At 33.5% G+C, this 26,832-nt stretch overlaps 1 long non-coding RNA gene across 4 annotated transcripts in view; it reads left to right on the top strand.

The window, feature by feature from the left end:
• Window positions 1–1,194: 1,194 nt before the first annotated feature.
• The window catches only part of LOC141507457 (uncharacterized), a 100,239-nt gene continuing 74,601 nt past the window's right edge, over window positions 1,195–26,832 (top strand). For all 4 annotated transcript variants that reach the window (XR_012474153.1, XR_012474151.1, XR_012474152.1 and 1 more), the window contains exon 1: window positions 1,195–1,424. This is a non-coding gene — a long non-coding RNA (uncharacterized LOC141507457). The remainder of the gene's footprint in view (window positions 1,425–26,832) is intronic.

Below are 26,832 nucleotides of genomic sequence, written 5' to 3'. Positions count from 1 at the left end.
ATGCTTCCTGTGATTCCTTGGTATCTAAATTGTTTCTTCTGACTGCTTGCAGGAATTTTTCTTTTATCTGATATTTCTAGAATTTAGGCACCATATTCCTTGGTGTTTTCATTTTAGGATCTTTTTCCAGAGGGGATGATGTATTCTTTCACTAACTATTTTGCCCTCTTGTTCCATGATATCAGGGCAATTTTCCATCATTAAATCTTGTAATATTAAGTCCAGGCTTTTTTTTCCTCTTCAATGTTTTAAGGAAGTCCTATAATTCTCAGGTTCTACCATGTTGATCTGTTCTTAAGGTCATTGGTGATGAGGCATTTTACATTTTCTTCTATTTTTTTCAATCTTTTGGTTTTGTTTAACACAATCTTGTGGTCTCATGAAGTCATTGGTTTCTGCCGATTCCCTTCTCTTTTTTAGAGAACATTTTTCCTTCATTTATCTTTTGCAACTCCTTTTCCAGTTGGTCAATTCTATTTTTGAAGGAGTTTTCCATTTGCCCAAGTGTAGTATTGAGAGAATCATTTTCTTTTTGCATTTGACCAATTTAGGTTTTGAGAGAATCATTTTCTTTTTTGCATTTGCCCAACTGAAGAACTGAGAGAGTTATTCTCATTTTGTATTTGTCCAATTGTATTTTCCAAGATTTGTTTTCTTTTTTTGAGAGATGTTAATTTTCTCTTGAGTTTCTTTTCCTAATTTTTCCAATTGATTTTTAAACTCCTTCCTGATTTCTTCAAGGAAATCTTTCTTGGCTGGAGACCCATTCATATTCTCCTCAAAAGTGCTAGATCTCTGGCTTAGAATATGTTTCTTCTAAGTATTTCTCCATGTGCCCTCCACCTTTTCAATGGCCTTTCTTCATCTTTTTTTAGGATCTGGGGGGCAGGGGGAGGCTGGCTCTCAGAGGTTTGCTTTTGAAGATCCTAGAGGCTTTGTTCACTTGGCTTAGTTCCAAGGACCAGCCAGTAGGAGGTATTGGTTGCTTTCTCTGGAGTGTTTGGGCAGTGAGCTGCAGGGTCTGAGTTGACCTTGAACACTGGACTGGGCCCTGGGGGAGGGAGTTAATCTCTTTCCATTGAGTGAATTCTGTTGACCATGCCTTACCCTGAGGGGGTGGGGGCTTGTTTATTGTTTGTTCTGGGCAAAGGTCTCTGCTGAAAGTTTGGGACTCAAATCCCTGGCCCAGCAGATTTTTCTCCAGGTGTGCTCTGTGAGACTCTGCTGGAATTCACCCTCCAGTAGCTCCTCTCCCCCCACACACACAAAGACTCTGCAGCAAAAGTTGGATCTCGCACCTGCCACTCACCTAAAGTCTCTATGACTGAGGCTGGCCCTCTGGCTTCCCCTAGCTGCCATTCCCCCCTGCTTATCCTCTGGTCTCTGCTCCAGGTTCACCCACTGTCCCAAGGCAGACCTTCTTGGTAGGTATTCTTCTCTTAGCTTCTCTTTCTGTGTTTTGTCAATGGAATTTCTGTTAAGATGTTTCTTTCATGTTGTTTTTGAGGGGAAAGAAGAGCACTTAACACAGTATCTATCTTCTATCTCTCCTTTCTTTATTCTTTGATGTGTGCTGTTTATTGGTTCTTCCACTGACTGTGGAGCTCCTGATAATGTCCTTTCTCTACAGCATAGGTTAGAGATATCTATAAATATTTAGTTATTTTTTATTTAAAATACTCAAAATATCTAGTCAATCAAAACCAGGGTAGTTGCTTTTATTCAAGGGCCCTCTAGTTGACTGCTCTGGACTCTTAAGTACTTTGTCAGTCTTATTTCTTTCCATATCTTAGCTCATGAATTTTCACAATGTGTTTGTTTTTACTAGTCAATAAAAGGATGTATTTAGTTTAAAAACAAAACTCTAAAGGTACTAGCATAATGGAAGAGCATTTATCTGTCCCCAAATAAGAAAGAGTAGACCTCTATGGATATCCTCATTAATGTATCTGCATCTAGGTAACATCTGTGGCCAGGACATCCATGTGGAAGGAGATATATGCATCAGGCATGTGTAAGAGGATCACACACATGGAAGGGCAACTCACACTTCTGATGTCACAAAGATGCTGACATCTGCTGATATCACTGCATTTCTCTGGAGTAGACATAAACCCTTCCAAGATGTTGTTCTCCACTGATATTGGCAAAGTATTGAATCTCAGAGTTTCTTCTAGGCAGTAATTCTTAATAATTACCTAGCTGGGTGACCTTGGGCAAGTCACATAACCCCATTGCCTTGCTAAAGGAAAGTCAATGCACAATGAGTCACTCTTCCAAACACAAGTAACCAAACCAATTCGTTATTGACAATCATTCTTCCTACATTAAAGCTAAGCAAATTAGTGTTTGTTAATGATGTTTGTCCTTTATTCTGGAAGAAGACCACAACATCAGATGAGGTGATGCCATGACAAGCATATGAACTGGATTTTAGTTAGGGGGTTCTGCTAGATAACTTATAGATGTCACATTTCCTTCTACATTCCAATAGCTTACTATTAGTTCAAGCATTAAACATAAATAATTTCTTGTTTGATATTTAAAGACTTTAATAACCTGACTATCACCTTCCTACTCAGTCTTGAATATTGCTCTCCTTAATATAATCTATATTTAAACCAAAGTGTGCCTCTTGCTATTAATGATTAGTATAATTAATTTTAATAATGATGAGGATGGCTTGTCATTAGAGATCACTTTCAAATTTCAAAGTACCTCACATTTTATCTAATTTGATTTTCAAAATGATCCTGTAAGAGAGTTATTATTCACCTCTATTTTAAAGATGAGAAAACTAAGACAGAAAGGCTAAATGGCAGGTCTAGAGTCACATGACTAGTATGTGTTAGAGGAAGGATTCAAACTCAGATCTTCTTGACTCCAGTAGAGCATTACCCATCCTGTACCTCTGTAGTGATTATTCACCATGTCTGCAATGTGCTCCCTTCTCAGTCTACCTTTTAGGATCCCGGGTTTTCATCAAAGCTAAGCTTAGACAAAACTTTTTTTTTAATGAAATCATTAATGATTCCTCTCAAATGCTAAATTTCCTTAAGGCTCCAAAAGCATCTTGTTTTGTGTGTGTGTGTGTGTGTGTGTGTGTGTGTGTGTGTGTGTGTGTGTGTGCTATTTCCTCCCCTCACATACTCCTAAATAGAACATAATTTCTTTGAGGATGGGGACTATTTATTTTATTTCTTCATAATCCTAACTCTTGGCATAATGTTTTCCACCTATCAGAAACTTAACAAATACTTGTTTTAGTTCATGGATAAAACAAATTTACCTTGTTCTGACCTTCAAGATTCTTCACTTTTTCTAGCCTGCCCATCTACCTTGATTTCATTCAATTCTTCATCATACATTTTGAATTCTAATCAAATTGGACTACTAATCTATCTTTGATTTCATTCTCAAAGTGAATTTCCTTAATCAACCACAGTAACTCCATATTACTTTATTGATAAGCTATAAACTTCTCATTTTACCTTTAAAAGTCTTCTACTCTCCATTCGCAATTTATCTTTCCAGCTTTTCAGACTCACTATGCATTCTTCCCCTTCCTGTCTTCAGTAATCTAGACAAACTAGCCTTTTCTCTATTATTCTCACAAGTCACTCCTCCAGTATTCATGCCTTTGCATTGAACATATGGAATATCAGGTAATCAATTGGAATATGAGGAAATCAAGTGGCACAGTGGATTAATTTGATGGACATGGAATCAATATTCATCTTCCTGAATTCAAATCCCACCTGAAAGACTTACTAATATGTGAATCTGGACAAATCAATTAACCCTGATTGCCTCAGTCTCCCTTATGTAAAATGAACTGGAGAAGGTAAGGGCAAACCATTCTAGCAACTGCCAAGAAAATCCAAAATTGGGTCACAAAGAATTAGACATGACTGAAATGAGTAAGACTTGGAATTTACTCCTTTCTCCCAATTAATTTATAGAATCCCTTTTATTCTTTTAAGACTCAGTTCAAGCTCAGTTTTCTTTATGAAGTGATTCCTGAGCCCCTGTAACTGTATTTGCTCTCCCTCCCTACCTAGTTTTGAATATACATTATATTTATTCAATTCATAGAATCAAAGATAAAGAGTTTGAAGTGAGGTCAGAGATTAATGACTAAGCATCATATTTTACATTAACTAAAGTTAAATGACTTGCACAGAGCAATAGAACTTATATCTTAATATTTTAACATATCTTCCTATTCAAGGCTCCATATGTTATGTACATTGAGGTACTTTATATTTATCATGAATACTTTTTTCTCTGTGTTTAGGTTAAACATGTTATTATTGTTGTTTAAGTCTGTTGACTGATAGATCAAGTAAATCAATTGGGGTTAAGAACAAAATTTGCCCCAAATTAAATTAGTCATTCAGTAATAATTATTTACTGAACTAGAAAAAATAGTAACAAAATTCATCTGGAGCAGCAAAAGGGCAAGAATAGCAAGATAACAGATGAAAAAAAAAATGTTAAAGGAAGGTGGCCTAACACTACAAGATCTAAAACTCTGCCATGAAGCAGGAGTAATGCAAGCCCCCGGTACTGGTTAAGAAATAGAGTAGTGGATCTCAGTGGATTAGGATAGGTTGAAAACAAACCATAGTAAATGACTACAGCAATCTATTGTTTGACAATCCCAAAGACATCAGTTTCTGGGATAAGAATTCACTATTTGACAAAAATTGTTGGGAAAATTGAAAAACAGTATGGCAAAGATTAGGTATAGACTCACATCTCACATCCTATACCAAAATAAGGTCAAACTGTAGAGAATTTAGACATAAAGAGCAACACCATAGATAAACGAATAGACCAAGAAATACTCCATCTACCAGATCCATAGAACGGGAAAAAAAATTTGTAACCAAACAAGAATTAGAGTACATTATAAACTGCAGAAGAATGATTTTTGGCTATATTAAGTTAAAAAGGTTTTGCACTAATAAAATCAATGCTGCCAAAATTAGAAGGAAAGCATAAAGCTGGGAAACAATCTTCACAACTAGGTGTTTTGATAAAAGTCTCATTTCTAAAATATATAGAGAGAATTTCATCAAATTTATCAGGTTACAATTCATTCCTCAATTGATAAATGGTCAAAGGATATGCATAGATAATTTTCAAATGAAGAAATTAAAGCTCTATATAATCATATAAAAAAGGTTCAAATCATTAGTGATTAGAGAAATACAAATTAAAGTAATTATGAGGTATCACCTCACACTTATTAGATTGGCTAAAATGAGAAAAAGGGAAAATGATCAGTGTTGGAGAGGTTACGGGAAGATTGGGATATTGATGCATTGCTAGCGGAATAGTGAATAGAACCTTTGTGGAGAGCAATATGAAACTATGCCCAAAGAGCAATAAACATGTTTATTCCCTTTGACTCAGCAATTCCAGTTCTAGGCCTTAAGGTAATAAACATCATAAAAAGTGATAAAATCCCACATATTCCAAAATATTCATAGCAGCTCTTTTTATGTAGTGAGAAAGAATTGGAAATTGAGGGGGATGCCCATCATTTTGGGAAAGGCTAAACAAGTTATGGTACATGAATATATGGAATATTATTGTTCTATAAGAAGCCAAAAATGATTGGATTCCAGAGAAGCATGGAATGAATTAAAAGATCTGTACGCTGAGTGAAGGAAGCAGAACAAAGAGAACAATGTACGCATTAGCAACAACACTGTGAGATGATCAACCTTGATGGAAGCAGCTCCTCTCAGAAGTTCAGAGAGCTGGGAAATCTGTATTAGTCCAGTTTTGGACAAAGTTATTCCCATTCAGAGGAAGAAAAACAAAACAAAACCAAAAAAACCCTTCAGAATTTGATGTACACTTTATAAAAATGATTTCTTATGAATCTCTTTCCCCTAATCCTAATTCCTCATACCAAAAATGAGTAATCTTTAAACATGTTTATCAAAAATATGTATGTATAATGTTAAAAATATTCTGTTGAGTTAAAAAAGATCAAAATTTTCAAAAAGAAATAAATTGTTTTTCTATACTGATAGAGAAAGTTTCTCAATTGTAGTTCCATAAACTGATGGAATCCCAGGATGTAGATCAAGTAGAAATATGGAATCCTTAAGTATATAATTAAAGTGTATTTATGATGCCTTCCACCAACATAGATACACATAGATACCAAACTATAAGCTCCATAATGGCAAATAGTACATTTTATTCAAATATTAAACTTCTCTCAGCAATTATAATAGTTGGTAATAACATATCACCAAAGTTTTAGAATAGGAATGGGTCACAGTGGACATTTAATCCAACCCTTTATTTTGCCAAAAAAAAAATGGAGTAGAGGGAAGTTTTTTTATTATATAAATATTTCATTTGTTTTCCTATTACATAAATTGTTGTTTCTACCAAACATTTTTGCAAGATTTTGCATTTTTCAATTTTTTTCTTCCTCTCTGTCTCTCTTCCTTCCTCCCCCCAACAGAAGGCACTCCAACATAGTCTTTACATTTTCTTCTATGAAATGCATAGATACAAGTTGAATGTGTTGAAAGAAAAAAGACACAAAAGGAAGAAAGAAAATATTAGAGATAGCAAAATCATATAAAATATATGAAAACTTTTAAAAATTGAAAATAATCTTTGTTCTTCGTTCAAACTCCATAGTTTCTTCTCTGGATACAGATGGCATTCTCTATTACAAATCCCTGTCCCCAGAGTGCACTGATGGAATGAGCAAATTCATCAGAGTTGACCATCAACCCATGATGTTGCTAAGATGTATAATGTTCTTTTGGGTCTGCTCATCTCACTCAGCATCAATTCATGCAAGTTTTTACAGGCTTCTCTGAAGTTCCATTCCTCCTGATTATCTTATAGAACAATAATATCCCATCACATAACATATACCAAAATTGGTTCAGCCATTCTCCAATTGATGGACATCCCCCCAGTTTCCAGTTCTTTGCCACTACAAACAGAGTTGTTATGAATATTTTTGTACATGTGGGATTTTTACCCATTTTCATGATCTCTTCAGGGTATAGACCCAGTAGTAGCATTGCCTGGATCAAAGGGTAATGCACATTTATATTGCCCTTTGGGTATACTTCCAAATTGTTCTCCAGAAAGGTTGGATCAGTTCATAGCTCCATCAACAATTCATTAATGTCCCAGATTTCCCACATCCCCTCTAACATTGATCATTATCCTATCTGGTCATATTAGTCAATCTGAGAAGAATGGTATCTCAGAGATGCTTTAATTTGCATTTTTCTAATCAATAATTATTTAGAGCAATTTTCATATGGATATAGGTAGCTTTGATTTCCTCAACTGCAAATTTGCCTTTGTATATCCTTTGATCGTTTGTTAATTGGAGAATGACTTTTTAAAAACAAATTTAGTATATTACTATAATTTAACAAATTATAGTAATGAGTCCTCAGAAATACTAATTGTAAAAATTATTTTTTCAATTTACTACATTCCATTTGATCTTGGTTACTGTGGTTTTGTTTGTGCAAATTTTTTTTTTAATTTAATGTAATCAAAAATATCCAGTTTGTTTTCTATAATGTTCTCTATCTCTTCTTGGGTCATAAATTGCTTCCTTTTTCATAAATCTGACATGTAAACTATTTCTTGTTCTCCTAATTGGCTTATAATATTGTCTTTTCTGTCTAAATCCTGCACCCATTTTTGAACTTATCTTGGTATAGGATGTAAGATGCCATACCATCCAGTTTTCCCAGCAGTTTTTAATAAAGAATGAGTTCTCATACCAGAAGCTGGACTCTTTGGGTTTATCAAACAGTAGATTACTATGATCATTCCCTGCTACAGCACACTATCTTTTGCACCTAAACTATTTCACTGATTCACCACTTTTTCTTAGCCAGTACCAGGCAGTTCTGAAAATTGATGCTTTATAAAATAATTTTAGATCTCTTATGGCTGTCACCTTCTTTTGCATTTTTTCATTAAATCACTTAATACTCTTGACTTTTTTTTCATCCAAATGCATTTAGTTACTATTTATTCTAGTTCACTAATATAATTTTTTTGGAAGTTTGATTGGTATGGCACTAAATAAGTAGTTTAATTTAGGCAGAATTGTCATTTTTATTACATTAGCCTGGCATTTCTATGAGCAGCTGATATTTGCCCAGTTATTTAGAACTGATTTTATTTGTGTGAAAAGAGTTTTATAGTTGTTTCCATAGTTTCTGAGTCTGCCTTGGTAGGTAGACACCCAAGTATTTCATTTTGCCTAAATTTATTTTAAATGTGATTTCTCTTTATTTCTCTTGTTGCTGTAGCTTGTTAGTAATGTATAAAAATGATGAGGATATATGTGGGTTTATTTTATACCCTGAGACTTTCCTAAAGTTGCTAATTGTTTTCAGTAGTTTTTAAGATAATTTTTTTTAGATTTCTCTAGGTATACCATTGTGTCATCTAGAAAGAGCAAGAGTTTTGTTTCTTCATTCCCAATTCTAATCCCTTCAATTTATTTTTTCTTATATTGCTAAAATTAACATTTTTAATACAATATTTAATAATAGTGGTGATAATGGGCATCCTTGTTTCACCCCTGATCTTACTTTGAAAGCTTTTAGCTAATCCCTACTGCATATAAAGCATGTTGAGGGCTTAAGGTAAATACTGTTTATCAGTTGAAGGAACAATCCATTTATTCCTATGCTCTCTAGTGTTTTTAGTAGGAATGGGTGCTGTATTTTGTCAAAGGATTTTTCAGCATCTAGTGAGACAATCATATGATTTCTGTAAGATTTGTTATTGGTATAGCCAATTATTTGTTTTTGTCTTGCAAAAAAACCCCTGAAAATTTGGATGATATACTGCTTGTGTATACACATTTAGTATTGAAATTATGTCTTATCTATGGTACATTTTAGGATAATACAGTTTCTTTCCTTATCTCTTTTTAATTTTTTAATTTATTCATTTATTTTCATCCATATGCACAGGTATAGTAGTTTTGAAATTACAAAATTTCCTTCTACCCTCCCTTCCCAGACCCCTCCCCTCAGCAGTGAACAGTCAGGTTAGCACTGTAAATACATATTTTGATAAACATGTTTACAGATTAGTAATTATTGTTATGAGGAATTAGGATTAAAGGAAAGAGATACAGAAGAGATAATTTTTATAAAGTGTTCATCAGATTCTGAAGGGTTTTTTTGGTGTGTGTGTGTGTGTGTGTGTGTGTGTGTGTGTGTGTGTGTGTGTGTGTGTGTTTGTGTGTTTTGTTTTGTTTTGTTTTTCTTCCTCTGGATGAGGATAATATAGTCCATAACCAGTCTAATACAGTTATGTTAGCTCTCTGGACTGCTGAGAGGAGCTGCTTCCATCAAGGCTGTCTTTATATCTTTTAATGACATCTATTTTTGCAGCTGCTTTGAGAGAAAGATTGCGATTCATGCCTTTTTCATTTTAGTTGAAACATATTATATTCTGTTTCAGTCTTTCACCCTTACTCTATATGTATCTCTCTGGTTCAAATGAATTTCTTGTAAACAACAACTGATTTTTAATTCACTCTTCTATGCACTTCTTTTTTATGGGAGAATTCATCCCATTCACATTCAAAATTATAATTACTCTTTATTGCTCTCCATGCTATATTTCCTCCATCTGTATTTTTCATCTTTTTCCATTTATCCCTATTTCCCAGTATATTGTTTCTAAGAACAACCTCCTTCAGCGTGTTTAATCCCCTTCTTCCCAACCCCCCATTTTTCCCCCTCTCCCTTTACACTTCTTCTTTCCCTTCCTTCTGTCAGTCCCTCCTTTCCTCCCCCTGCCTTACCCCTCCTAATACTTGAAAAGTAAAATAAGTTTCCAAACCCAATTGAGTATGTATTAATCCATCTTTGAGCCAAATCTGTTGAGAGTAAGATTCAGGCATTTCACATCTCCTCCCTTCTTCTCCTCTATTGCAATAGGTCCTTTGAACCAATTCATGTGTTGTAATTTATCCCATTCAATCTGCCCCTTCATCTTGCCTCTTTACTGTCTTCCCTTTTTAATGAGATCTTATTTTTAAATAATTCAATCAAAGTCATAATCAGGTCATGGATTTTTATCCCTTCTGCCTAAGTATATTGCCTCTAATCGAGTTACAATTCTTTTTTTTTTAGATTTTTTTTTTTTTGTGAGGCAAAGTGGCTTGCCCAAGGCCACACAGCTAGGTAATTATTTAAGTGTCTGAGGCCTGATTTGAACTCAGGTTCTCCTGATTCTGGGGCAGGTGTTCTATCCACTATACCACCTAGCTGCCCTAGAGTTATAATTCTTAAAAGAATTTTCCTCATGAGAATTTTCCTTCCATTCCTCCCAGGTGAGGAATAAAACCATTTTAATCTTATTGAATAACACTATTTTTTCCTTTCCCCTGTTTCCCTTTTTGTGTGTTTTGAGTCTCCTTTTTGAAGATCAAATTTTCTGTTTAGCTCTGATCTTTTCATCAGGAAAAGTTGAAATCTATTTCATTTATTATTCATCTTCTCTCCTGAAAAAAAGAAGGCTCGGGGGCAGCTAGGTGGCATAGTGGATAAAGCACTGGCCCTGGAGTCAGGAGTACCTAGGTTCAAATCCGGTCTCAGACACTTTAATAATTACCTAGCTGTGTGGCCTTGGGCAAGCCACTTAAGCCCATTTGCCTTGCCAAAAACCTTAAAAAAAAAAAAAAAAAAAAAGAAGGTTCAGTTTTGCTGGATATTGAATTCTTTTTTTTTTCTTAGGTTTTTTTTCCCAAGGCAAATGGGGTTAAGTGCTTTGCCTAAGGCCACACAGCTAGGTAATTATTAAGTGTCTGAGACCGTATTTGAACTCAGTTACTCCTGACTCCAGGGCCAGTGCTTTATCCACTGCACCACCTAGCCGCCCCTGATATTGAATTTTTGAATGTAATCCAAGCTCCAATGCTTTCTAGAACATCATATTTTGAATAGCAATCCCTTAATGTTGACATAGCCAGGACCTGTGTAATCCTGACTGTGGCTCCTTGGTATCTCAAATGTGTCTTTCTGGCCTCTTGTAGGATTTTCATCTTGATCTGTTAGTTCTGGAGTTTGGCCATAATATCACTTGGTGTTTTCATTCTAGGATCCCTTTCAGGATCAACATTTTCTTTAAGTGACTATTTTGCCCTCTTTTTCCAGGATATCAGAGCAGTTCTCCTTCACTATATTTTGAAGTATGGATTCAGGCTTTTTTCCCTTCAAAATTTTCAGAAAGTCCTATGATTCTTAAATAGTCTTTCCTGAATCCATTTTCCAGGTCAGTTGTTTTACCAATGAGGTATTTTACATTTCTTCTATTTTTCATTTAAATTTTTTTTAACAGATTCTTGGTGAATCATGAGGTCATTAGTTTTCACAGATTCCAGTCTGTTTTAGAGAAGAGCTTTCTTCATTTACCTTTTGCATATCTCCTTTTTCCAATTGGTCAATTCTGTTTTTGAAGTAGTTGTTATCTTTTTCCATTTGCCCAACTGTGTTTTTGAGAGAATTAGTTTCTTTTTGCCCTTGTTCAATTGTATTTTCAGAGGATTTGTTCTCTTGTTGTAAGATGTTAATTTTCTCTTGCATAATATTAATTTTCTCTTGTGTTTCTTTTCTCAAATTTCCCATTCGTATTTTAAATTCTTTTTTGATCTCTTTTAAGGAGCCTTTCTGAACTGGAGACCAGCTCGTATTCTCCTCTGAAGCTCTAGTCCTCTATAAGTTAGTATTCTTGTTTCCAAAGTAGCATTCAATGGACCCTGCTTTGTGCTTCTTTTCTTCTTTTTGGGCCCTTTCCCTAGAATTTGTGTTGGGGGAGGGGCTAGTCCACAGACTTTCCATGTTGAGATTCCTAGAAATCTTGCTCACTGGGCTTATGCTAGATCAGTGGCCCACTCCCTAGGTCAAGGCGTGGGGTAGCAGGATCTGAACTGTTCTCACATAACCTGGGCTGGGCCCTCAGTCTAGAAAGTTAATCAACTTAATCAGCTATCAAAGCTGGGGGAGATCTGTGGCCACATCTGGGCCTTGGGGAAAGGTTCAAAAACCTAATGGCTGTTACTATGTTTATTCTGGAGAAATTCAGGCCCTCCTATAGGAATGGGGAAGCTTGGAGGGGCTCAGTTGGAAACATAGGAACTTGGCTGAAAATATGGGGGTCACAGCCTGGGTCTTCCAGACTAGCTGAAGTGACAGGATAGATGTCTGGGCATTGCTCTGGAGCCCTCCTCCGGCAGTCTACGCCCACAGCAAAACCTTCCACATTAGTCCTCAGTTAGTCCCCTGGCCTTACCCTTTGCTCCTATGCTGGAGCAAAGACTCGTTCACATTTGCCTGTGACAGATCTTCCCCTCCATTCTTCTCTAGCTTCTGTGGATCCAAAATATGATAAGATGATTAGTTCATGTTAGTTCTGATTGAAAGCTAGAGCTAAAAACAGTGCCTGGCTTCTCCATCATCTTGAGCCTGTTTTGTTGTTGTTGTTGTTTTGTTTTGTTTTGTTTTTTGAGTAGAGGGAAGTTAAGTAAATTAGTCTGTTCTCCCTATGCTGTAACTATTTCTCTGATCCAAATATGGATCTGGAGAGGGTCTACAAGATAAGGAGTTTGACTGATCTTAGGTCATAAAGGAAAAAGTCAGGAATTTCTGGTTATTATCAGATGAGCAAAGAGGCACCAAATCTCTTCCAAGACATTTCAGTTATAAACTATCTTTTACAAGAGAGAACTCTTATCTAGTAAACTAGCAGAGATAGAATTAAAAATAAGGACAATATTTTGGATTTTCTAAATGGAATTTCAAACACAGCATTAGGAAATGAATGAAAAATTATTGCAAATTATTTAAAAAGTTACTCTAATGAGAAACAAGGAATGATAGCTATCAGAAAGACCTGAGTCCAATCCAGATTCTGACACTTATTAACTCTGTAATCCTGGGCATCTTTGCCTTAATTCACTGGGAAAGGAAATAACAAACAAATCTGATATCTTTGCCAAGAAAACTACATGGACAATATGGTTCATGGGGTCACAAAGAGTCAGATACAACTCTCAATAAGAACAAGAATAACAAGAATTAGAAGGAATGGTCTCTGAGACAGAGCCCTCTCCAAGAACTATGAAAAGAGTCTGGGTCAATATATGAAATAGTAAATACATACATATATATGTATACACACACACACACACACACACACACACACACACACACACATATATATATATGTATATATTAAATACATGTAGCTGTGCAAAACCAGCAAACTCTCTAAGACAGTTTAGAGCTAAATTTGAATCTAGGTATGAGTTCACAAGTTCTTAAAGGGATATTAACTTGAACTCCAGAGTTACCTGTCTTTCAACACTAGGCTTTGCTCAGCTTCTAGACCCCACCAGTTCCACTTCCCACCGAGACAGACACAGACACAGATGGACAGACAGACAGACAGACAGACACACACACACACACACACACACACACACACACACACACATGCAACAGGAGGCTAGGCAGGCAAGCCCCACTACACCATGGTGCCCACTTAGAGGGATTAGAATATCTAGATACAGTCAAACCTTGAAGGAGGGGAGTCATAGAAATTGCTTTCAAGTTCCTATTAACATAAACAAAGTGGGAGAGAAATGCCTGTATTGATACAATTCACTATCTTTTGTTTACTCTTACTCCTCTGTGTAGCCTACAACCCAGCAGGAGGCCTTTTAATGAAAACAGCTCAAGTATGAATAGCATTGCTCAGCTCAGGCTAATGCTGTTTGCATAAAGTAGGGGGCAGGGAGGAGTAAATGGGGGAGCAGACTGGAGAAGGCAGAATAACAAGGTGACTTCCATCATTCACATTGAGAATGAAGCTTTATTACTTCAGTGAATTTGTAATAGCCTTCAGTCAGAAGTAACTTCCAATGATACAGATCACAATACATCCATACTTGTCCATGTAATGCAACTCTCATCTCTGCCCTCTCAAAATAATCTCACCTGAGGTGCCAGAAACATTTCTTATCTATCTACTTTTGACATCAGAGCAACCTGAATGTTCATTGTTCATTCCCAACTTCTACCACAGTGTTTTTGTTTATTTTTTATTTAATTTTCAGAATATCAGGGATAACCCCATTTGCCACATAATTTTCCCACATTCAAGGTTGTGTAATTGTGTAAATGTAAGTGAATTTCAAGGTTCTCCTTACACAAAAGAATTAATAACTAACAATCCTCTAGCTAAATTTGGAGTATCTTCTAGCAGGGCATCAAGTTAACTGTTTAGAATGATATCGATCCAATAGTTAATCTTAACTATGATTGGGATTTAAACCACTCCAGTCCATTCTAACCTTAATATCTCTTTTATCTATATTTTATTTCATTTTTCCAATTAACATATTATGAAAGTTTTTCAACATTCATCCACTTATTTACTTATAAATTACACAATTTTCTACCACCCTCCCTTCCCAACCCACCTCACCTCAGGGGCAAACAGTATGATAAAAGTTGTACATATAAATTCATTTTTAACATTTGTCTATTAGCCATTTTGTATATGAGGAATTATAACTAAGAAAAAGAAAGAAAATCATGAGATAGGAAGGAAAAGCATGAGAACGTTTTAAAAAGTGAACATAAAATCCATTTAGATTCTGTGAATTTGGGGTCTGTTTTTTGGTTTTGTTCCTCTAGAAATGGATGGTGTTATCCATAACAGATCTCCCAGGGTTGTTCTAGATCTCTAAACTGCTGAGAGAAACTGCATCCATCATAGTCGATCAATTTACAAATTGCTAATGTATATAATATTGTTCTGTTCCCTTCACTCAGCATCAGTTCATAAAATTCTTTCCATGCTTCTCTAAACTTCAACCACTCATGATTTCTTAACTAAAGTATTATCTGTTGGAAATAATCCCTTTTTAAATTATTTCTGTTGTTTAAATGATTGGCTATGCCTAAAGCTTTCCTAATATTAAATACTCATAGAATGGTTATTATTCCAATTTGACCAGTAAACTATTTTCTTCTTCATTTCTTTAGTCTCCTGAAAAGAATTTTACTTAAATTTTTTGTATCAGACTTAGTCAATGAAATTAATTGAGAAAACTTTGTTTTGTCAATATCTTTTTAATAATTTATTTATTTGCATCCATATGCACATGCATATTTTCAAGTTATAGAATTTTACTCCACCCTCCATTCCCATACCCCTCCCTCAGAAGGGAACAGTGAGGTTAGCATTTACATACATGTTTTGATAAACATGTTTACAAATTAGTAATTTTTGGCATGAGAAATTAAGATGAATATTTTGTCAATATCTGATTTAGTTATCAAGAACATTTTGTCTCAATTTTTAAAAACAGTTTCAGGAGGTGCTTTCTCTATATATCTTTTAAAAAAAATAGTTGTTTATTTATTATCATCCATTTGTACATGCCTATTTCCAAGGTACAAAATTTCCTTCCACCATACCTTTCCATTCCCCTTCCCTCAGCAGGGAATAGTCAGATTAGCATTTTACATACATATTTTATTAAACATATTTACAAATTATAAATTTTTGGCATGAGGAATTAGGATTAAGGGAAAGAGATACATAAGAGATATTTTTTATTAAGTGTTCATCAGATTCAGAAGGGGTATTAGGTTTTTTTTCTGTTCTCCATTTTTCTTTGAGAATTATTCTTGTAGCATAAGTATTAATTGAGTTTTCAGTACTTGAAAGAAAACAATTGTAATACATCTTGCCCAGGATATGTCTCCCATCTTTCACCTCTGGCAGTTCATTTATTAGTAGCTCGATTTCTTTTTCATAGATTGAGTTGCTGAAAAATTTATTTACTCTAACAATCCATTCTTTTAGAATTCTTAGTTTTGCTGGCACTATGATTGCTTACTTTATTTTCTGTTAATGTTTTTAATTTTCTTAGGAATAGATTCACCATACTTCTATTTATTTTACATGGGTAATCTGATTTTATATCTTACTTTATCAAGCTGAAAAATGACTTGGCAATTTTGTTGAACTTTTAAAATATAACTAAGAGCTTTTCTCTATCAGTTATATAGTATTTTTTCTTTCAAAGTTTTTTTTTATTTTTCCATTAATTTTCAAGATTTTTTATTTTGTGTTTTATTTAAGTTACTAATAAAAAAAATCCCATGTTTTGAAATTGAAAGCCATCTTTACTAATCTCTTTCTATTTTGTTAACAAATATTTTGAGAGGGAGATTCAGATTTATGGAAATATGTATTTATTTTTGCTAAAGACCACTTTAGTTTTGATTGATTATGTTTGAGTTTGATATAATTACTTTTGTGTATTTTTTTTTTGTTTGCAAGACAGCGGGGCTAAGTGACTTGCCCAAGTTCACACAACTAGGTAATTTTTAAGTGTCTGAATTCAGGTCCTCCTGGCAGGGTCAATGCTCTATCCACTACCTAGCTTCCTCCTTATAATTACTTTTAAAAATGATTACTATTTCTATGATTTCCTCTGTCCCTTATCCATTAGACAGAATTTTATTGCTTATTCTGCTTTTAGTTCAGTATATTTTGTTTATTTTTCATTTATTCATTGCTATTTCATTGTACTATAGTATATAATAGAAATGCTTTTTATTATGCCCTTTTATCTTTATGATTCTTTTTGTCCTAATATATTATCATATTTGTAAAAACTACATAGAATATGAAATGTTAATATTCTTAAATTTTCTTTCAAATATCAAAGTCATCAGTTAATTCAATTTTAATTTTTTTCTAAAAATCTGTTCAGATTTATATTTTATTTTTTCATAATCTTTCCATTGCTTTTATCCATAATTCATAAAATATTAATATATCCTACTATTTCTCATTACTCATTTTTTGCAACTGATCACTTCATAAACACTACATGCATTTTTGTTGCACCAGTTAACCTAGCTATATAATTATTTGATGAGTTTTCATAACCTGTAGATGCTCTAAATATGTCTTTCCTTTGTTTCTTCTGATACTATTTTAAAAGTTTTCTTTCTTTTCTGAGCAAATGAAATAAATCAGCAAATGAGACTGGAGCTAGATTTTGAAAAAACTTTAAATGCCAAGTAGGGGAAATTCTATGTTATCCTGAAGGCAGTGGAAGATCAACGGAACCTCTTAAGAGTGATAGCATCATACTTGTACTTTAGGATTAACACTTCAAAAGAGGTGAAAAAATGGAGGGAGGGAAACCATTGAGGAGCCTATTGCAATAGTTGAGACAAAAATTAATAAGGGTCTAAACAAGGGTGGTGGAGAGGAGTCAAAAGTTAATGTTTGTGGAGATCAAAATTTACAAATCTTAGCAACTAACTGGATTTGGGATTGAGTATCAAATAATGTACAAAATGCTTGAAAAAAATCAAAATATGAAACAATGATGATATTACACAAGTGACATTCAGCATACAACTGATAGAACTGTCTATCACACATTCAGTTTTATTATTTGATTGAACATGACCCAGACTGCTATGTCATAGAGTATATAAGGTAACATGCAGCATGGAAGAATGAACCAGTAAATTATAAATCAATATCGATCATTTTCTTCTTCTTCCACCAAATAATCCACCCTTGATTATCATCTTGTTATTATATCAATTTGCTCAACACTCAATAATGAGTGTTAGAGAAATAGTTCACATTTTTAAATTCAACATAAAATTTTAAATCACCAACAGGTGGTGAGGTGTCCATTGAACAATGTTTTTTTCTGTATTAAAAATGAAGAAACCATGTCTTAGAGAGGTTAAATTATTGCTTGCAGTTACACAACTAGAAAAAGAAAATGTTAAGATTCATTTCAAGTCCAATACCCCTTTGTCTATGCCATGCTGCCTAATAACTCAGAGGAAGAATTTTTAAAATGATTTTAAAAGTCCTAAATATAAATTGACCAAACTAATCTTTAAAGTATCAATGCTTAAGGAATCTTTTCCCTCCCACAATGTATAACAGATTCTGAGTTCTTAGTATTACAAATATCTTATTCTCTCATTATTATAAATAATTTGTTTCTCCCAGAATAACTGATATTAATTATCTAAAGTATACTGGTTTGCACATTTTCAACTCTATAATGTCAGAATTCCTTAACCATAGTTTTTAAATTTCTGTCACAAAATGAAGGATTGTCTCCTATACTATTCTGAAATTTGACCTTTAGAACTTTTTTCCAATACTGTCTTTGCAATGGTGATAATAATTCATATTTATGCAGAATTCTGAAGTTTTCAGTACACTTTAAATTGCCTCAACCAGCCACACCCTCACTGCACATTCCTGAATTTAATCCTCAAAAAAATCTCTGAGAATGTTATCTCTGTTTTAAAAGAAAACAGATTTTTCTCTTTCTGCCATCTTGCAGCACTGCCACCATAGTGCACATGAATGTTCTGGCAAATGCTCTCAAAGCAATCAACAATGAAAAAAAGCAAGGGAAATGCTAAGTTCTCATAAGATGGTGCTCTTAAGTATTCTTCTGGTTCCTAAATGTGATGATGAAGCTTTGATATGCAGAGGACACATTGGAGAACTTGAAATCATTGATGTTCTAGAACACATAAAAAAAAGTGTTGTGAACTTTATAGGCAGATTTAACAAATGTGGTAAAATCAGTCTGAATGTTCAAATGAAAGATCTGGCAAAATGACAGAATAATCTGCTTCCCATCCTCTCAGTTAGGGTTCATTGTGCTTACAATCTTAGCTAGCATCAAAGACCATGAGTAAGCAAGATGAAAACGCAGGAGGAAAATATCTTGAGATTCTTTTTCTAAGTATGTTAAAACATACATAAAAATAGAATGTTCCTATGGAACAATGGGAAATATAAAGAATGGAGTAAACAGGTTAGGAGAGATCACTTGCCCAAGATCACATAAAAAAAGGAGTAGGGCTAGGAATTGAGTCTATATTTTCCTTATCCAAGCACGGTCACTTCATGAGATCCAGAGAAGGAATAGAATTTAATACTACCTTGAAGAACTGAGAGGCATCAATAAAGCAGTTCATTTTCTTAATCAATAAGGGAAAGAAAAGTGATTACAAATTATAAAATGAACATTTTTATTATTTAAAAATTATGTGTTCATACTTATTTGTATTTAAAGTACATTTATACAGATAGAGGAAAGAAATTGTATTATTGAATATACTGCTTTATAATCCCTCATTTAAAAGTACTATTTTGCATACTTTCTTGTCTATCATTTCCCACAAATACACTTTACATATTCTCAACAGCTAACATTTAAATCAAAACTTTTTGGAAAAATAAATTATTCATCTGTCAATTAGGGTCATCTATAAAATACTGTAGAAAAATATGCAGAGGTTATCGCCTGCTTACTACTTTCACTTGAATAAGATATAGCTATTTGATCAGGAACATCTACTTGTACCATATTCTTTTCTTTTTTTTAGGTTTTTTTTTTCCAAGGCAATGGGGTTAAGTGGCTTGCCCAAGGCCACACAGCTAGGTAATTATTAAGTGTCTGAGGTCACATTTGGACTCAGGTACTCCTGACTCCAGGTCAGTACTCTATCCACTGTGCCATCTAGCCACCCTTTTGTACCTTATTCTTGAAGAATAAGATAGCATTCATTTTGTCATTTGGATTGCTCTCTCTCTAATCTGTTTATGTTAAGAGAGCATTCTCATAAAATTAAGAGCTTTGGATCTCAGAGTGTTATGAAATCACTGTCAGTGTAGACTCATTATATTTCAAAATCAGTTTCATACAATGACTTATATACTTCTGTTACTTCTAGAAATTCTCTACAATTCAAATGAGAGTCCCAGCTGTGCTGGACCTAGGCTTTGCAAGTCTCAAGGAATGATTAAGGAATATAAAATTAATTACCACAAGTTATAGAGTTATAGTGTAGACTTTGTTAAGTAATGGTTTCATGAACTTCAATACTGTATCTATAGGGACAGTTGTATTGTTCCTTCTTGTGTCATCTTTTCCATCTAGTATCATCCTCCAAATAAGGGAATCTGTTGAACAAGTATTTGTTTTCAGTGTCCATTGCCAAGCAAAATTTCAGGCCAAATTTGTCTGGCTTGAATTACATATACTGAATAAATCTACAGTATGCCTTGCCAGGTAACAATTGCTCATCAACATATACATCAGGAATAAATGGCTTTTGAGAATTCTCAGCAAAAGGATTCCACAATGAAGATGCTAGACAAAACATTTCCCCAGATCTTGTTTCTTTCCATTTAGTGATCAAAGCAAAGGTACCACATTATATCTAAAAATCAATTATGTGAACAATTTTTACTGAACAAAGGACACACCAAAAGCTAGCCCACATAATTTCTACAGTCATGTTCTTCCATTAAGAATGTGGTGAGCAATAATAAGACCAAAGGACTTTTCTAATTGTTCTAATGCAATGTATGAGCTAGTGTTCCTTGTTACTCACTAGAAATTAGCAATTGTAGAATTCTGAATATTTCTAAGCACTGGCTCTCTTATTAAAATTTAAAAAGGAAGAAATTGGTGTTTTCTCAATGACATGAGTTGTAGAATATGTAGGATCAAACAGTATCATATTTAACTGTTGTAAGCATCCTCACTCTACTCGTTGCTACAGCATACTGCCAAGAAGAACTGTATTTACCTTTCAGATATTGTAGCTCATCTCTTTTTTCCTAGAACTTAGATCTGATGAGAACTATTTTTCTCATTATCTTTGAGATTATAAACTATAAAAAAGAACTTCTTTAATGTAAAAATTACTATTGGAATCAGATGAAAATTTTTCTTTTTCTCTCATACACTGCATTTGTATCATTTATACCATCCAATTTTCTTTCTGAAATTTCACCCTTGGATGAATTAGATGGGATTTTTTTATTATTTCTAAATTTGTTCATCAGAGAGTTTCTAGGTCTTTTTTTTCAGTAAGAATGCAAGCAAAACTGTATTTTTATAGTAACAAATTATAAATTCTGAAAATCTGAAAAAAACAGAAAAAATTTAAAATTTAAACAGTGGGGAAACTACATGCAAAGATATAATTTTATTTTGCTCAATAAATACATTATTTACAAGTTGTTATAAACATTTGACAAATTCTATGGATGCTACAAAGAGATACAAAGAAATGATCCAAGAGATGTAAATATAGGAGAATATCCTCTTATTTACAAAAAAAGTATAAAGCATTTAAGAATGTATATCACTTGACTTAGTTGGTCCTTATAAGAAAAACCATATATTTAATTTCATTTGTTATTTGAAAAGTCTCTTGAATGCTAAGGAACACTGATAGCAATGATATAGAAAAAATAATGGGGTATGTAGTCAAAATAACTGAGTTTTTTTAAGAATATATGTGAGGGGAAGTTACGTGGCTCAGTGGATAGAGTACTGTCCCTGGAGTCAGGAGGATCTCATTTCAACTTTGGCATCAGAACCTTAATAATTACCTAGCTATGTGACCTTGGACAAGTCACTTAATCCCATTGCCTTACAAAAAAAATATAAAAGAATACATGTGTACAATTTTATGAGTCTTGGCAATTATTGTTCCTGGTCCTCTCAGTGTTCAAGGAAATGTGGATTTTTAGCTAAAATAATAAAAGATTTGATAATATTTGTGTATTTAAATACTCATTTTATGAAAGAAGGATTAGGTCTCTTCTGTTTGGACCCAGAGGGCAGAAGAAGGAAGAAGTGTTTCTTCCTAAAACTTAAAAGAGCAAAATTTTGGTTTTATGTAAAAAAGAATTCGCTAATTATCAGTGTTTTCTAAAAGGATTCTCACTCAATGGAAGTCTCCAAATGAATTCTGGGTGATCATTTGCCAAGTACATAGTTCAGATCTTTATTTGGAAGTATAGATTCAATCAGGTGACTTCTGGATGTGCTTTCAACTCAGATTCTGTGATTCTGAGAATTTTTTCCTCTCATATGCATACTACTTTTTAAAATCCTTGAACACAGGGACCATGAAGTTTTGTGTCTTTTATATTTACTCTTAGCACCCAGTAAATAAAACTGAATAAATTTTTATTGGTTGGATGAGAAAAATACATTTTGACCATAGGGTTTTGTTTTTTTAAGGGTGGAAAAGTGTCTCATCCACAAAGGTTCCTACTCTGGAAATATAGGCTCTGTCTACACAGTCAGAATCAAATGCATAGAGAAATTTTTAGCCTTGATATTTTAAAAATAATGGAACTGTTCAAAAAATAGAATTATCTGCTTTGGGAAAAATTTATTCTCATTAGAAATCTACAATTAAATTGCATAATTGTTTATATAGTATATTGTAGATGAAAGCATTTTTTCAGATGTGTATTGGCTATTTGACTTTTAGGGTTTTTCAACACTTACCAGCTGTGTGACCTTAGGCAAGTCATTTAACCTTATTTACCTCAATTTCCTCATCTGTACAATAAGATGGAGAAGGAAAATACAAACCATTTTAGTATCACTGACAAGAAAACACAAAAGAGAGTCAAAAAGAGTCAGAGGCAAAGGGATATAAAGAAATATAGAGATAAGATTTGTTTATAAAACATGCTAAAATTGTGAATTTTACTGAGAAGACATTCCTCTGAAGTAAAGATAATGAATAAATGCATGAAATAGTTATTCTTTATCATTTGTGTTAGACAATATGTAAGAGTACAGAAAATATTGGATAATGAGATTAAAAGCTCCTTTGTCCCTGTCAATTGCATGCATTTATTTTTATACAATTTTATCAGACCTTTATATCATTGGTACAGAGTGCTTCCAATAAGGAAATTCCATTAATCAATTCAGGTTAAGTATCAATCTGCTCTAAACATTGCTGTGATATTTTGCCTCCTTGGAAATTTGTCTATATACTAAGAAGTTAAATAACTTACACTAGTATCACTCAACCAGTATACATTAGATGTGAGATGTAAACTCAAATCATTCTGATAACTTGAAACAATTCCATGAATCCTATAAATATTTCTCAAATGAACATTGACCTAAATACACAGTGTATCACTTGCCTTGTTTGGCTAATTTATTTAGTTTTGCAAAATAAGAATATAACCTAGTCAGAATGGTAAAAGCCCAAAATTTGAATCCAGGTGACCTAACTATCAAACAATCATTCCCTCAAGTCAAATGTTAGCCACTTTCCACATCAGAAAATTCTTTGTGTTTAAAGATTGAAATATCTTTGGCACTCATGCCTCCTCTGTACCTTCTGCCCCTTTGTGTGGATGGAGGAAAGAACTCACTTAGCCTTCATTTGAAAAGGGTTCCTGAGTCAGCTGTCTTTCCATTTCTGAACAACTTGTGCTCCTTGGACTGGACTCTAACATGTCCCCATACTAAGTCACTTCATTCTCAGACCTTTCTTCCTACCTTTAAGTAAATTTTCTTTTGTGTGCTGTCTCCTTCCTATAGAGTATAAACTCATGGTTTTCTTTTTCATATTTTTATGCCAACAGAGCATAGTGGTTGATATATAGTAAGTAAGCACTTAACAAATGCTTATTAACTGGCTATCAACTATAGAGAATTTGAATATTGATAAAACTTTTTTTTCATAGTAACCCTCTGATGTTGCATATAAATACACACCCACACATACACACAGGCATGTGTGTATGCATGTATTACAGGAAAAATGAAGGGTTAGAGAGATTTAATGACCTTCTATAGTTCTACAACTATGGGAAGCTAGGTGGTATCATACTGGCCTTAGAGTAAGGAAGACTTATCTTCATGAGTTCAAATCTGACCTCAGACACTTATTAGTTATATGAGTATATAGTCATTTAACCCAATTTGCCTCAGTTTTTTCATCCGTAAAATGAGCTAGAGAAGGGAATGGCCATTATTCCAATATCTTTGTTAAGAAAACCCCAAATGGATCAAATATGACTGAAAACTGAACAACTACAGTATCAAGGAAAAGAATGGTGTGGGGCAAAAAGATCAGATCATCATGGAGAAATTCAGAGGAATAGAGACAATTGAGAAATGAAGAGATAATCTCTACAGATTTCACTTTATTTATAAATGAGAGGGCTGTATTAAATTATTTATAAAGTATCTTCATATCTAATATTCAATGGCATACAGATTTCTTACAAAGTATTATTTATATATTCTTTTAGATAGATTAATTTTGCTATGTATGCATTATTTATTGTTTCCTCTTTTTGATTTGAAAATTACCTGAAATACAAAAAAGACTTGATCACTTGTCTCCATTGTCACATAATGTCTAAGATAGGACTTGAACCCTGATTTGCCCGCCTTCAGGACCAAAAATTCATCCAATACTTCTAGATGTATATAAAGCCATTCAAATGGTCTCATATTCAAATTATACAATAATTTCATACATCAAAGTTTCTCGACCAATTTGACTAAACAACAACCAGTAGGCTACTCAGTTTTATAGATATAGATTGAGTTCTAGAGAATAATAAGGATAAAATATGCTTCCGTATCTTTGAAAGTCTTCATCTTAAATTACAAAACAGGCCAAAAAAGACAAAAATCAGCATTATTGAAAAACATTAACTATTAACCAGGAAAATAAATAACCAGCTTACTGGCACTGTGAACAACTTAAATGCATGAATCAAACACATTTCTACAACTCTGGGTTATCAGAGTCCAATTATAGTACCAAGATTCTTATTATTTTAATCTAATGTTTCACTAGGTTGTAGGATATGTTTTTTGGTTTTCAAGTCATTATCAAGGCAATGACTGGCTTTATTTGACTCTGAATATCATTTGCCTTTCAGGGAGGAAAATGGATAAAGCAAACCTGCTGTGTGAAAAAAAGAAAAGGAGTGAGGACATTAAAAAAATTTTGACAAGAGATGCAATGCTTTAATTCTAGTGTTGGTTTCTATCCAAACTAGCTTTATGCTTTTATTTTCTGTGTGAAGAGAAGTGGTTACAAAACCTTTTATAAATTGAAGGCTTCCAAGACAGTGTTGTAAGCCTTGTTAGTCATGGCATTATAAGAGTAAAAACAAGCAAAACCCTTATTTCCTTCCTCCCTTCTTTTGAAGTGAATGCACAGCAAAATGATGTATATATTACCTTGCTCATTATGCTCTTACAAGTAAACATAGAGCATTCCCTGTATTTCTTTCTCAGGGACACAAAGCTGGACTGGGGGCATCAGATTCTGTATTGGTGACCAGTATCATCTAAATTCAACTTTTTGCCTTCTCATAATCTTCTATTCTCAATTTTAACAAGTTAAACAATTCCTCAGTGTATCAGAGAAGAGAGAAGATGCAATGCACATTTGGTCCAATGTGCATTTAAGGGATATTGAGAGAATTCAATTAATTAGATTCTTCACAATTTGAAAACAGATGGGAGCTAAATAAAAACAGGATATTGCTATATTGTCAATCACATCAATAGAACTTGAAGTTTGTTGATTCGCCTCCCACTTTAAAAATGCATACAAATTAAAATGCAAATGAAATGGCAAATGTAAACCCATCTTGTAAATTAAAAGTACTGTCGTTAAGAAAAATGAAATTAACTCTATGTGCCTAGGGTAGGCCAGGTAAGAGGCTTTCATAATAGGTTCAAGCCCATCCTCACACTTAATCACTCTGTCTCAGTGTCTATCTGTAAAATGGGGACAATAATCACTCTACGTGCTTCAAAGACTTATGGGAGAAAGATTTGGATATTCTCTAAATGTAAATGGGTGGATAGGAAGGTAGATTGAAAGCTCTAGGACCTCCTGGACTTACTACAATTTTCAAAGACTTGTGCAGAGACCTTTTAGCATATTGGGTGGAACTTTTTTAATTACATTAAGGAAGGATATGCACAATAGTTGTAAAAGAAGGCATGTAAAGACTATATCACTGGTGGAAATGTCCAAAATGATATCACAGAATCATTTTAGCATCTTATTTGCAATTACTATTCAAATCATTATATATATTATTTTCATTTTCTCAATGGAATTCAGATAGAAATGATCCAATATGTTGCTATCTTAACTTTTATTTTTATTGTTTTTTAGACTACTGCCAGGTGAATGGAAAAAAAGTTTTTTGTTATTGAATAAAAGCACTGTAATTTAAGTTCATCTTCAATAAGTTAATTAAAAATATCTTCTCAATACTCCATTAGCAGATGGGATGATAGGGATGATGAATTCCTCATACTAGCCCCATATGATTTTGGCTTTTTTTGTTCTATTTCTCTGTATTTTTTATATTTTTTGTGCCATGTAATTTAAAAATCATGAACAATTTAATATGGAAACATCTATTAAAAATAATACTTTTAAATTTGTGTGGCTAAATTCTATATTTTTGCTACTACTGACAATTCTATGACAATGGTCCTATAACAATATATTTTGTTGATTTTTTTTTTGCTTATTTTGGTTTTTTTTCTGAATTCTCAAGAATATATTAAAGTTTGTGTGTGTGTGTGTGTGTGTGTGTGTGTGTGTGTGTGTGTGTAGCCCTGAGAGACAAACCTGGCACAATGGATAGAATGTTTTCCTCAGAACCAGGAAATTCCTAGGTTCAAGTCTCATTTCAGTCACATACTAGTTTGTGACCTTAAATGTTATTTAATCTCTCAATCTTTTTAGGCAATTCATTTACACTACAAATTTGTGAGAACGTGAAACTTTGTGCCAGTAGATCAAACTTATTCAATGGAGAGTTTTTTATATAAATTTAATCACAATCTCTATTCTATGTGTAGTATGGAAATTTGTCATTAGTTAA

Source organism: Macrotis lagotis, chromosome 1, assembly GCF_037893015.1.
Source record: "Macrotis lagotis isolate mMagLag1 chromosome 1, bilby.v1.9.chrom.fasta, whole genome shotgun sequence".
Lineage (NCBI taxonomy): Eukaryota > Metazoa > Chordata > Mammalia > Peramelemorphia > Peramelidae > Macrotis > Macrotis lagotis.
This window is presented reverse-complemented; position numbering and strand designations above follow the sequence as displayed.